This window comes from Castor canadensis, chromosome 2 (assembly GCF_047511655.1).
Source record: "Castor canadensis chromosome 2, mCasCan1.hap1v2, whole genome shotgun sequence".
NCBI lineage: Eukaryota > Metazoa > Chordata > Mammalia > Rodentia > Castoridae > Castor > Castor canadensis.
The window spans coordinates 60,358,765-60,373,583 of record NC_133387.1 but is presented as its reverse complement, the minus strand read 5'-3'; the positions used below and the strand labels follow the sequence as shown (position 1 = coordinate 60,373,583).

Sequence of the window (14,819 nt, the reverse complement as noted above, 5' to 3'; positions counted from 1 at the left end):
ATTGGCTTAATATGGTGAAAAGTATCTTTGTGGGATGCTGGCAGGTAGAAAGAGAAACAGACAAAAAAGAATGACTAAACAAAGGATTCTCCAAAGAGGTCCCAGAGTGGGGAGAATTATTCTTCTAACTATGTAAAAATGCCCATATTAGGTGCAGTTCATACTTGACAAAACTGTACTTGATATTTATTTTAGCTAGATTTTCCTTGGTATTAATCCAAGCTATTCAGTTTTCTATTTCTGGAACTTACTGTTAAAGTTGTCTTTATATTAAAAGACATTTCATCTCTTCTGAGCAATCCACAGTTGTCCCACCATAGCCTCAACCTCAATTTCCCAAAAGACATATTTATCAGCTGTCTCCTATCATTCTACATCTACCTATATAAGTGGATTTTTACCATCCTGAGGTTTTCAGCACCCTCTTTTATTTTTCCAGTATAATAATTCAGTGAAAATAATTGGGTACCTAATATGTACTATATATTTTTATAGATGTTGGTGACTGAGAGATGAATGATCCTACTTTGGGATATTCAATGTAGAGAGAAATGAAGTAAAAAATAATTGTTTGAAATAACTATAATCACGTCTTTGTAATAAGGCATGATGAGAGTGAGTCATAAGCAGATCTAACTAGTCAAAAATCATATTGCAAAGCCAAATTTTCTGGAAGTAAAAACAGAAACAGTAGGTGTGAAGGCAATATGGAAAAATGACTTCAAGGTGTTCATAGAATCATGACAAAGCCAGTAAAGCTGTAGTTAAAGTGTGGCCAGAAGATATGGGAGTTAGAATGATATATTGGGGTAACTATAGCTATAAAGGCAGGACTTATCTCATGAAAGCTTAATACTCATTAAGATATTTATTGAGTGCTTTCGGGGCACTGTTCTAAATCTACTTTGAAACTCATCTAATCTGTACAATAACTCTGTAACATACACTTATCCCCATTGTATAGAAGAAGAAACTTGGCAAAGAGAATTAAATAACTTTCCCAAAATTACGTAGTTAGAAAGCAGGAGAGCTAGGATTTGAAGTGGCTCCAGAAGATGTTTTCTTAGCCAAAGCATTTTATGGTCTTGCTGGCTGGACTGCTGAGTGATGCTAAGGATTTAACATTATTTTAAGTTTACTTTATTCTAAATTCACTTTAAAAAATAGCATTAAAGGCTACTGAAAATGTTCAAGGAAAGAAACAAGCAACACAATACTTTAAAAAAAAAGGCTCATTAGTGGTTAGAGTCAAGGAGTTTATATGGCCATTATAGTTTTCTAGGGGGTGAAATAATGGTGGTTTTGATTCAAATGATGGTACCAAAGATGTAAAAAAGTGGGCATATCTGAGAGCTTCTCAGGATTTGGAATTAAAAATGATTGGTTGGTAGCTAAGATGCAGCTCATTGGTAGAAAACTTGCTTTGCATGTGCCAGACCCTGGGTATGATCCTTAGCACTGCAAAACAGAACAAGCAAACAAAAAATCCATGGTTGAGAAATGTTTGGTGATTGGTTACATTTGGAAGAAAGATATGTCACAAAAGACTTCTGGGTTACTTTCATAAACAACTTTGATTCCTAGATTATGGAAAATACACATCATTTTTCTCCAAAAGCAAATATAACAACACATGCACATAAACATGGTTGTGGCAAAGAACCACACAAAGCACATGCAGTGGACAAAGTTCACAGATCTCAACTTAAAAGTGTTGCCCTACATGTCCTCTGTATCATATGCTACATGCTGGCTGTAGACTTCTAGATGTAAAACAAAGCCAAATTCAAAACTTGGAGAATACATGTAGATCACCAAATGTTATGGGATAATGAAAGCAGAATTGAAGATGAGTAGAAGCATAGATTCAATTCAATAACAAAACACATCTAGTCTGAGCAAAGTGAAACTAAGAACCAAAATCCTAACAAAAATTCCACAACTAAGCCAACAAACAAAACTTAAAAACCAAATACTACCATCCCATAATTTGTGTGACTGCTGTGGCAGATGTCCATGAAAGTACACACTGGATAAATGTGTATAACTTTTTTCTCAATTATTCTTATAGGTAACATATATTTAGCCTGGTACTATACATTTATACTCAGCTTACTAAATTTCTCTAAAAAGTTACTAGAAATCTTATTCTATCTTTTATTTCTACTATGACTATCCTATTTCATTAGACTATAAGGTCCACAAATATTGGCAGATACTTATGTGTTATGTTTACTTCTGTATCTGGAGCATTTAGAAGAGAAACTCAGTCCATAGTAGTCCCTCAAATATAAATTTTCTGCCTTTTTGTCATGTAAACACATAAAATAACATCCTACTCAGTCATGCATTAATTATACATCCTAGAGGGGTTCAGAGGACAAAACATGAATAAGTATGTTTTTTGGTTGGTTTTTGTTGTTGTTGTTGTCTCACCATTCTAGCTGTGATGATAAAATTGAAAGAGACAAGGATTTTCAGGATTGATGGTGTAGAACTCAGTGGTAGATTGCTTGATAGCATGGATGAGGCCCTGGGTTCAATTTGTAGCACCAAAAAAAAGGATAGAAAAGAGAGAGGTGGGAGGAAGGAAAGAGAGGAAGGAAAATATTTTGCTCAGAACAACTATAAGGTTTACAAAACAGAAAAAGTGAAAAAGTAATAGTAGTGAAAGAGGTTTTAGAGGAGCTACAAAGATAGGACTTCAGAGTATAAATAATGGATACAAACCCACATGAAAGTTAGCACCAAATTCTTCATAATTCTCAACCCAAGTTATTTTCATATATGTAACTAGTAAAGGTTTTTCAGCAAGTCAATGCTTTTGGAAGCCTGAAAGGGAAGTTAGGCAAAAATTATAGATGAGGACAAGTTATCCAGAACTGAAGGGCTGGTATCACAGAGAAAATAGAACTACATAAAGGTTAACATGTCATTCTGGACTGCTTTTCCTAGAGGTTCTTCCTAGGCTCCATGTGGTTAGTAGCCAGGAAGCCAAGCTGAAGCAACAGAGTTAAGTAAACTGTAGCAACAACACAGTGCAAAGAAAACAAAAACCGGATCTTAGATCCCTGTAAGAAGGAAGGTACCTGGAAGAAAGCCCAGGCCCTCAGCCAAGACTTCTGAAGGCTCTTAACAGAGGAGAAAAGGCAGACAAGGATCACTCTTCACACGTGTTGAAATACAGCTTCTCATTTGATGGTAAGCTACTCCCACCCTAACGGAATGCCAGACCAACTAAATCTTCCCTGCAATAAAATAATAGAACCTAGAATACATAATTTTATACATTGTAGTCATTAAATCAACAATTGCAGGAGGTATCAAGAGGATGAATCAACAAAAAAAAATGGGAAATAAGAATGAAAATAGAAATCATTAGAAAAATGACCATGTGTTCCACTTGTCTAACATAAATTTTAGAAAAAACACAATCTGTTTCAGGAAATATACAAATAAAATGACTGAAAAAATTTTCCTGGGAACTTGAGACTATTAAAAAGAGACAAAATGGTAAGACAATGGCAAGAGGTTGAATGGATACAAAGTTATATCCAGATAGGAAGAAAAAGTTCTGTCCAATTATACAGGAGAGTGATTAGAGTCAACAATGTTGTACCATGTGATTCAAAATGGCTGGAAAACAGTATTTTGAATGTTTCTGTATCACCACAAAGAAATGACAAGTGTTTGAGATGCTGAATACCTTAAATATCCTGAGTTGACCTTTACCTCACATATAAAAGTACTGAAATGTCACACTGCAACTCCTGGAGATGTAATTATCTGGCAAAATGCTAATTAAAATACTTCTTGAAAAAAAATACTGAGTGGATATTGTTTTCTCACCACAAAAACAATAACTACGTGTAGCAATGTGTATGTTAATTAGATACAAACAACAATCCCACAATGTGTGTATACTGAAGAACATATTACACATGACCAATACATACAATTTAGTTTGTCAGCTTAAATAAAATTTGAATTAAAAAAGAAAGAAACAAATGGAATTCTCAGAATTAAAAATATTATAATTTCAAAAAAAAAACTTAATGAGTGAGGCTTCCAGTCAAATATACAGTGCACAGGAGGGTTAATAAACTGAGAAATTAGTCAGAGAAAATAGTTCAAACTGAAAGACAGGTGAGAAAAAATAGAAAGCAAATATAAGAGTATAAGAGATGTGTCAATGAAAAGTTCTGACATTGATAACCAGAATAGCAGAAAAAAGGAGAGAAATAGAGGGGCAGAGAAAATATTTGCAAAGATATGTTCAAAACCTAAATTTCATCTTCAAATTATACCACAGAGTCAAGAAGCTCTAACACCCAACCAGATGAATGTAAGAAAACTGTATGGAGTTGCTTCTTAGTAAAATACTAAAAACTAAGGGAAAAATAACAAAAGTAACCTTTATCTTTAAGGGGCTAATAATAAAATTCCTGACATTTCAGTAGAAATGTTTCAGTAGAAATCAGGTGTTGGATCAAAAGACTGACATTTTAAAATGATAAAAGAAAATGACAACCAATTTAGGAATATACCTACATAGGGTCCCCAAGTGTGTGAGGAGCAATTGGATATGGCCGAGGTGAAGTGGGTGGCAGCTCTGTGGGGACTTTTCTCCTCATTCCACATGCTCTAGTATAGTGCCCAAATTCATGACTATTCACAAAGACTAAATACCATTTTCTTCTGCTTTCAGCATTTCTGGCTTTCCATTCGAGAAGCACATTAGTCTCCTCCAAGAAGACCAACTAAAGGCTGCAATCAGAAGTATCCAACACCATGGTGAGTGGAAGTATCACGGAATGGTTTATTGGTTATAAGGATTAGACATCCAGCAGCCTTGGCCTACATTTCTTTGTTTGTAGGCTATGACAAAAAGTGTTTGATACTTTAATTAGTGCAAACAGCTTCTGTTTGCTTTATGCTATTGGAGATCAGTTGTGTGATGTGGCATAAATATTAATAACTGAGTATGTGGATAAACTCAGGTGCTTCAAGGATACATCTTCATAGATCAATTTGTCTCCTGAGTTATGGTCTGGTTCACATTGAGTGCTAGTAGCTACCTTTAGATCTATCAACCAGCACTTCATGAAAGATTCTGAACAAAGATTAGAGCTCTACATTTTTCTAAAAAACAGAACATGGAGATAGTAAGAACACTTTAGTGATTTCAGTATCAAGATTTTCATGTGTTCCTGTGCTCACAAAAGTATGCCAACTTACCACGATGATGCCAGAGCTCCTTCCACACTTTCTCAGGACTCTCACAGGAATAGAAGCTTCTACTACCACCAGAGTGGTTCCTTGGAACCATCTAAACTGATAGAGCAGCAAAGAATTTCTAGGGTTATGATATTGGATCTACAAAATGAAGATAGAGATGCTTCATTTCATTATTAGAATTCTGTTTTGTGAATTGAGTCAGAAAACTACTTCAGTTCAGTTCTCTCTCTGTCTCTCTGTCTCCCTGTCTCTCTCTCTCTCTCTCTCTCTCTCTGTGTGTGTGTGTGTGTGTGTGTGTGTACAGAGTAAAATAATGATTATGCACATTTCAGATTAAGTGTACCATGTAGGAAGCAGACTAAAATTTTCATTTGTGTCTTTTTAGCAAGTAACATAGCACTATAGAAAAGTAAATTTTTCACAGTAATGTTATGCAATGCTGTTCTTAAGGTCTATGATGATATCTTATTTCTTCTCTTTAAATTTCCCTCTACTTTCACATGTTACGCTAAAACGAATCCTGGCTAAAACTTTGACCTCGTGAGAGACCCTCTTTGTTGTGAAACACGTTGAAATTCTTTTCATATTTGTGGATCCCAAGTACCTGTTTTTTGTATGAAAACCGGGAAGCAGAGAGAACCCTGTCATCCTTCATCCAGGAACAATATATTTAGCGAGTTTACTTCCAAGTGAGAAATACAACTGCTATAAATTGCAACCATTTTTGGTTTGTTTTCTGATAATTTATGATATACAGAAACATGTTCAAGAGTGAAGCCAGATATGTGTTCTGTTTGGGGAGGACTTGATGCTTTTTCCTTCTTTCAAATATGTTTAAAAATTAATTCTGGAGGCTTCCCGGGCTGCACTTTGGTGTTTGGTGTGTGGAGTCCGCTTGCCTTGAGCTTCTGCGCTGCTGCTCCAGGCCAGCTTCCTTCCCGATTCGGGTCCTGCCTGCTGCGACAGCAAGAGTGCCACTGTGGCTCTCCCTGTCGATGATCCAGAGTCCCTCCAGAAGCAAAGTAGTCAGGCCCTTTTAGCCATGAAGTGTGTGTGTGTTGAACCTCTATCAGCTGGGTGTGGCGTTGACCCTGCTCTCCATCTTCTGTAGACTGACAGAGTCCCTGGAGAGGGCACTGGAGAGGCCTTTGCCTGAGAGCTTCTAGGCCACCAGAGGTCAGCTAGTCAACACACAGTCTTCAAAGGGCCTTCCACAGCATTCCTCCAGAGGGGTGCAATAGAACCTTCCATCGTGCCAGCCATACTTTGAAACACGGACCTCAGCATGTGCAGCCAGGCGGTCATTTCCTATCCCGCAAGCTCACAGCACCAGTGTTTCTTGAGAACTAACAGGCCTGCCCGGACGCACCTTGCCCTGGATGAAGAGCCTGTTTAATGCACAGGTGTGAGTGAGTTGCCTATGACTGTGAGCACAGTGCTCTCACTCTTCTCCCCAGGGTCTGCTGCATGCTTTGCTGTCCTCAGCAGTGTGACTCAGACACTTCTGAGATGGGGAATTGTGCTGCAGGGTCAGCTGGTGGGAGACGGTGTTTTCAATCCTACATCCTAGATGTCTGCCAAGAGTTCCTTTGGATATGGTGTCTCATGGTCAGTTTACTTGGAGTTCAGGCTCTCTTCCCGTGAGAACTCTTCTGGGTTTGGAGAATAAGTGGAGCTGCCTGTTGGCTATGAGGATGGGGAGGTGGAGTTTCTAGTGTGCAATTCTCGCTGCTTTAAGTTCTGTCTCCGACATAACGGTGTGTACGTGTGTGTTTGTAACGGTGTGAAGGGGTAGTGTGATGGCCAGCCCCCCTTGGATTAGGGCCACCATGTAGTTTAAATGAGTTTTTCTAATGCAATAAAGTTGAATAAATATTTCCAAAAAAAATGAATTCTGTCTTTTAATTTTGCTTTTCTTTCCTATTTTCAGTATGTGTGAATAGGATGAAGCAAATTTATTCTCTACTAAAAGATTGCCAACTAGACATATTTGTTCTTTCCCAGTGTTTCTTTAGCACAAACTTGGAAAAGGAAAGAGAGTTGACTGAAAATTAACTTAATAAAAACAATACTAACAAAAACAACAGTAATAGCTAAAAATTTAATAGCATTAACTTATTAAGAGCCAGGTGCTGTTATAAGAACTTTCAAATATTTTTTAATCCTCATCACAACAATATGAGGCTTTTCTCCATTACATGAGTTCAGTAACTTGCCCAAGGGTACACAGCTGTTCCTGAGAAAATAATCATTAGAATTGGGATGTTGTTGTTTTGTGCAGGACTTGATGAAAGATATTTAAATTTCAGAACCTGGCTGGCCACTTCTAACAATGTTGTTTTGTTTTATATATAGTTTTTTTTTTTTTTTACTTTTTAATATATTGACCAAATAAAAAAAAAGAAAGAAAGAAAAAGACACTCTAGGATGATTTGAATTTGTACCTGGTATAATAAATTACTAGTGGTGGGAAGTTAGCAAGCTCATAATATTAACATTTGCTCATTTGATAAGTAGTTATGTGCAAGAAGGGGTTCTAGACAATGAGGATGCAAGAGTGAAAGACAGAATGTTTCTGCTCTCATGTTCTAGCAAGAGAGATAATCAGGCAAACATAATGGTAAGCAAGATCAACTTAGGTGCTTAGCACTCTTAATTCTACTTAGCCTCAATTTTCTTTTCTATTAATTAAGAAAAATACTACCTACTTCATATCTACTGCTGAGACTTAATAAGGCAATATGTAGAAAACATTTAATAGAGTAAAAATTGCATGTATTGAACTGTTACTTGAATCCCTCTCTGTATCTAGTTTTTTTTCTGCTTGTAAAATAATGCATACATATTTTAACAAGATTTAAATACAAACAACTCTCTCAAGTATTCCAAAATAAGAATCTCAGTTTATCTTTGAAAATCTAGCCCCCAACCATGTCCTATGTCCCCAGTGTTAACAATATTCCATTGTCTGTTCAAAATTTTTGCTTTCATTAGTAGCTTTAAGGAATTTAAGATAAATATTTGCATAAGAAACAGTTTTTATTGAAATGATCCCAAATCAACATATGCTTTGTCATTTGCAATATTCCCCCTAGGAAGAAGAATGAATAATAAATGGCCAGCCAGATGTTGGATTTTCTTAAATACTTAACAGAGAGTTTATATTTGAGGCATTTAGCCGTAACCAAACTTCAGCTATGTTTCTGTCTTAAGACACATATTTTCTCTAACTTCATGAATACAGAGAGCTTCAAACATCAACTCTGACTGTTTCTTTTTTGGCTTAAATAGAATTCAGTAGTAAGAGTGTACATAGTTAAAACATAGTAAAGAAAACTCAATAAATTTTGCTTTAATCTGGCATGATAAATGGCATTGCTCAAAAGGCACCACCTGTAGGTCAATAGTTGGTTTATTACAAACATGAAAACATAGTGAATTATAAGATATGCCTTGAGGCACTTTATCCTACTCAGAATAGTACAATGTACTAGAATTTTAAACATCATAAATAAACAGGTAATTTTACTGTATATTTTTAAAAATAAATACCCTGAAGTTTTTATAAACAGCAATTTCATGGCACTTAATGTTTCCCAGACTCTTTAAAGCAATTTATAAACATTAATTCATTTAGTACATTGACAAAAACTATGAGGAAGACTCTAATGCAGCCCTTAGTTTACAGATGTAGAACCTGAGGCTATAAAAGTCAATTGCATTTCCCCAGATCATACAGCTAGTAAGTAAACTAGCTTCTGATCAAGGTTCTTAACTGCACCTCTCTGATGACTCCTGTTTAAAAAGCATGTGGACAAAGCTCATGTGTGGAGTAAAAGAGAGGCAAAGCTGTTTTGTTTAATAACAAAATCCCTGGCTTTCACTATTGCTTATTAAAAGCATTATTTACCATAATAACTGAGAACATTCTAAGATAATTCTTATGCTTTCAATAGCTAAAATTTGATCTTCTTAGTTACTGAATTTAGCATGACTGTACAAAGGGGATTAATTGCTACTTTCTAGGAAACGAATATACAGTCACATTAGTTGCAGTGTTTAGATCTACCTTACTAGACACTTTTATACTCTTAGGAAAAAGGAGGACATAGAATTTTACACATATATCTAAATTTTTTGAGGCTGAGGAAATACAAACAACTTTCTGAAAGAAGACAGTGTATACTTCTTTACCTTTAAGATTTCAAGTCTTTTCTTTCTTTTTAAATTTGTGACTCATCATAGTTTCTTAGTCAACTTCAACTATGATATAAAAATATCATTTAAAACATTTTAAAGTCACTTGTTTATATTAGATGCCAGAGAGTTTTATAGCCATTTCTATATACTAATTAATTAAAAATCTATGGAAAATAGCAAAAAATTGCCATAGAAAAGAAGGAAAGTATAATTCAGCTGATTAGTAAAGAAAGGAAAAGCCATGGAACACTGAACACATTACATTTCATACTAGTTCTGGATAATTTGCCTTATAATTAGGAATGAAATTGCTATTAATACTTTTACATTGTTAGTGTATTAATTTAGATAAATCATTAATCATATGCCGTTATTCAGCTCCTTTAGGCTACCATGCTCTGATATGCCATAATTACATAATATGTGACTTAATCCAAGTCAATTGGATTAATCCAAGCTCTTAATCCAAGTCAACTACTTGCTTATCAAAACACAAAATGTTCAGACTTGCCCAAAGTTGGTTCAAACAAAATAGCATAGCTCTGTATAGACGGTTGGAAACTTAATCTTGGGTCCCTGTTACTTACTGTCTGTCAAAAGTTTCTCATCACTGAACAGTAGCTGATGAATCTGTATCCTGTTTCCTTTTCTAAGTCTGTCCTGAGATAATCTAGATACATAATCTGAGAATGGTCTATCTAGACATCAGTAGGTGCATTTTCCCTTGGGAAAAGCTTCCCTATGTGTTTCTTACACAGCAGGATTAGTTTAAATTTTAAAATACTGTGAAGAATAGAGCCATAAAATGTGATTAGAAGAATCCTGGAAGAACATAATTCATTACTCTAAGTTATGTCTACTTTACTGGAACACAGAACAAATTCATTTCTGCTCCTGGCATCAAGAAGAGCTGTCCCTTTTATGAATACTTTTTTTTATCCCATAAACTTTATGCTTGTTTACTTGTTTTTTGTTGCTGTTGTTTTGGTTTGAGTTAGGGTTAGAGACAGGCTATGCTAACATTGTGTTAATAATGGTCTTAAGTAGATTTCTAAGGCATTCACAATTGCCCTCCTCAGACCATCTCTTTGCACTTCACTCAGGTTTATAAATTCACTTTTGCTTTTTTCATGCTCTTTATAAGATTTTTGTGAGAAGATATTAAGGATCTAATTTATGAAAAGAAACAATTAGCTCATTTCTGCATGACTATAAGAGTAGCAATTATCAAGGGCAGGCAGAGTGGCTCAAGTGGTAGAGTACCTGCCCAGCAAGCATGAGGCCCTGAGTACGAACCCCATTACCACCAAAAAAATTTAAAAGGTAGCAAATTTTTAATACTTCTCATTTCTCATTTGGATTTATTTCAAGTATTCTTCAGTCTTTCCCTTCCCTAAAATAACATTTCTTACTTACATACTCTTTCACTTTGAGTCAATTCAAAAGTTATGAGTAAAATCTGATTTTTTTTTCAAAGAAAGAAACACTTGTTTTCCTTTTAATGTCATTAATATGAATCACTCCTAGACGACCCTGATATTAACATTTGGGGAGTATGCTGGAGATATTATAAATCTGTTTAACCTTATAGCAACCTAACAGCTGTCTTATTCCATATGTGCTCCAGATATTTTTTCAGAATCCTTTAATGGGACATGCTTGTATTGTTAGGTACACACAATTTTAATAGTTTATTAGGAGTTTACATTTATAATTAAAAAAAATTTTAACATTCTGTCCTGACCTGCCGTGTGTCAAGAAAGAGACCTGTGATATACAATCTTTAGCTCTTCAGTAGCAGATGTATGTTTGTGGAGACCTTGGATTTCCTTTTCGTAAATATGTATATCACATTCACACTACAAACAAACTCTCAGTGGGCAGCACGGGTTTTTCCTCCCCATGAATCCTTACTTGATAAATATACTAATAAGGTGAGTTGCTCTCCATTTTGCTGAATATTAATTATCAACATAAAATCAACAATTAGTGCTAGCTTTCATTTTAAACTTTTGAGCTAAAGGTTTCACAAGTTGGTAATTATTTTTACTCACAGTGATCATGGTATATATTAAATTACAATATTCCTTCCTTCACATTCATTAATTTCTCTTTATTTATGAAGTGCATTCTACTCTCTTCCCATAAAATTTGGGGTGGAAAAAATTAAATATAAAATAAAGGGGAAGATATTATAAAACTAAATAAATGAATTTAGAGCAACAGATACATGTGGCTCTAAGTCCTAGATGAACTAATTACCAATCCTAAGTGATAAATATGGTTGTACATTTCCTAAAAATTAAGACCAAAGAAGGCAAACAAATTCAATGCCACTTGCAGACAAAACTATGCCAAGTAATGTGCAATGTCACATTTCTTCCAGAATTTACCAGCTAATTTATTCTCTATGTCATTAAAAGATAGATTGGGCACTATCTTTAACTACACAGACTTATCTTAAAATTAATTTTAATTATCTTGGTTACACCTGTTTAACAAAAAGTTTCCAGGAATGTAAACTATTTAAATAGCTAATTATGAAAGAATCCTTCTATAAAGTGGAAGATGTGATATTAGATCAATAAAGAAGACTCAGACAGAAAGTCCAAGTTCTTTGCTTTTTAAATATTATCACATAATATTAGAATGGAACCTGGCAAAATGTATTTGAATGGGTAGGAAAAATGACCACTAGTCTATCCTGAAATATCTGTGTCTTACAAAAGTGTTTGACAGTTCCTGGATGTCGGCCAAGACATGATTGAATCCTCTGATAAGTCTAGTTCACTCAGATATACTGCCAAAGTGAAATTCATATGCTTTACATAGCACAAGCAAGGAAGAGAAAGTCTTCATTTTACTGTAAACTTTCAACAACTGGGCCTTAGTTTCAAAGACGATTTGGATTTGATATAGGCATTAGGCATCAGCAGTTGGATCTAGGTTTGTGTTCAAAAAAGAGCTTTGTACCTTCTTAAGTACTTTGAGAAAAATGTTAAATTATGAATTTTAAACCATAGGAGATATGACGGTATAAAAATAAAAGCTGGGGCTCTGTGAGCTATGTGGAACACATAGAATGTCCAAGTTAAATAAAGAATTGTACAAGGCCATGGTGAATTAAACAGGTTGAAAGGAAGATTTGATGTGTTTATTCAAATGGACTGGTTTGAATGTTAGAAGGCACACAAGGAATCCAAGGGCTTTGATTAATCAGAACTGATACTGAGATGCCTTTCCAGATCCATCAGTCACAAATCTAATCTTAGCATGAATTCACCACAAAATGAAATCTAGTGTGAGGGCAATGCTTTGTTTTTGTTTTTATAATTTACGTGCTTACTCAATTCACTAGAACATTAACAAGTGATTACAGAATAAATTGCACAAAGACGTAAGGGAATGGTCATTTAAAAATGTTGAAGGTTGGAATTATATCTATTTGTAACTGATACAGGATTGTAGGAAAGAAAATAAATAGAATGGCTAAAAATCAATTAAAATTTGTGCGGAAAAAAAAAAAGAAAAAGAATGAGACAGAATCAATACTTAAATAACTGTCTGGATAAATTGTCCTCTGTTGGTTAACCTAAGAGACTAATTCAAGGCATTTCCAGGTATTATAAGAACGCAGACAATAATAACTAGTTTGTGGTATTTCCAAATACAATTTTAGCAAAACCCAAGGCTTCATATGCTAACTACCCAAAAGCAACTTGTTTAATAAGCCCTTTAACTGGTTTGGAGGATGATGAGAAAGCAGACCAATACATTTGGTTGGATAAAACTCCTTCTGAAACTGTATTTACTTATTTCCAATTCTACTCTTACAAGGTCTCTATTTTATAATTAACTAATTTTTTAGACTTCATACCTCCATAGAATTCCAAGAATGGAGGTGAAATGTTAAGAAAAACTGAATCCTGCATTTTTAGTGGCACTACTTAAAGAGAATTCCTTAAACAGTTTTAGTTGTGTTGATAATAAATCCTGAACACTTTTCTTTGAGGAAAGATTTTGCTTTCTTTTACTCACATAAATATAATTCCTTTACAGTCAGTTTTCAGTAACTTCCACCCAGTTCTATGAATCAGAAGTACTGTCTCCCTTCACTGTTATCTGTTGTCACTGATAATTTTAGCTGGAAAAAAAAAATCACAATATGAAGTCCCAAGGGAAACCACTTTGTAATTTTAAATTAATATAATCACTTAAATTCATCTATGTATATTTCTACCCTACGCAAACTAGGGCCACAACAAAGGTGTAATACCAGACATAAACTCATATTGATCTGCAGTGCCTTCAAAAAGAGAATAGGAATTGTGGAATTACCGTGCTCCACTAAGAGGCAAGAATCTACCCTAAACTTTCTGGACAAATCCCCATTGCTAGGACATAAGTTTAAATCTCACAAATGGATTTACCAATAGTTAAATAAAAAAATAAACAGAGATATTCTTAGGCTTACTGACCTGTGCTACAACATTAGCACCATTTTCTTGATCACACAGAGGGAATAGACTGAACATTATTTCAGTAACCATCTTAGTGCAAACCTCAAAAGAACTGACTTTAAAAGGGCCTCACAGTAACAACAAAGTGTGCATTTGCACTTCATTGAAAGCTATATTGAATTGTATGTCATTCTTTAGAGAGAATTTTACTTTTAGATTTATTTTTAGAAAAAAAATCAAGCAGCTGTTTTTAGTTTAAATAGTTTATTCTTGCTAAAAGCGATGGCAGTCCAGAGACATTTTTCTATCAAAGTTTATCTCCACTTGTTAAGGTTTAGATAAGAGACTGCCAGATTTTCTGCTTCAAAAGAGATAAGAACAAATGTAACCACAGACTCTGCTCATTCATCATTAGCATGAACGGTTTTACAGAATAAAGTAAAAAGGCATCTATCTCTGCTTAGAAAGAGGATACATTTGAATTAGGCAAAAGAGGAAGCATCAGCTATTTAATTATAAAAGATAGTGACACTGGTTTTGCAAAACAGGAGAGAATAACTCATAGCTAACACAACAATAAAATTTAATTTTTTTATTTTATTGTTTTTACACTTATATGTGAATACATTGTTTTTAAAACTACAAATTTATAAATTAATTTTGAAATTCACTAGACTTCAGTGTTTTGAGGATTTTGGGAGAAAAAACAGTCAATCATCATTATTCCAATGCTTAGGATTGAAACATAGTGATTTTCCTATTCATTATTTACAAAAGTATTGTTAATTATTTGAAAATTTTTAGCTGATATAAAACTTTTTACATATTTATAGGATACCACATGGTTCTTCTACATATGTATACATTGTAAAATGTTGAAATCAGGTTAAACATATCTAGCTACACAAATATTTAGCATTT

General features: G+C 34.4%; 1 pseudogene; it reads left to right on the top strand.

Moving 5' to 3' along the window:
- The first annotated feature begins 4,585 nt into the window (after window positions 1-4,585).
- On the top strand, window positions 4,586-6,479 carry LOC109679207 (hypoxia-inducible lipid droplet-associated protein-like; annotated as a pseudogene).
- The last annotated feature ends 8,340 nt before the right edge of the window (window positions 6,480-14,819 follow it).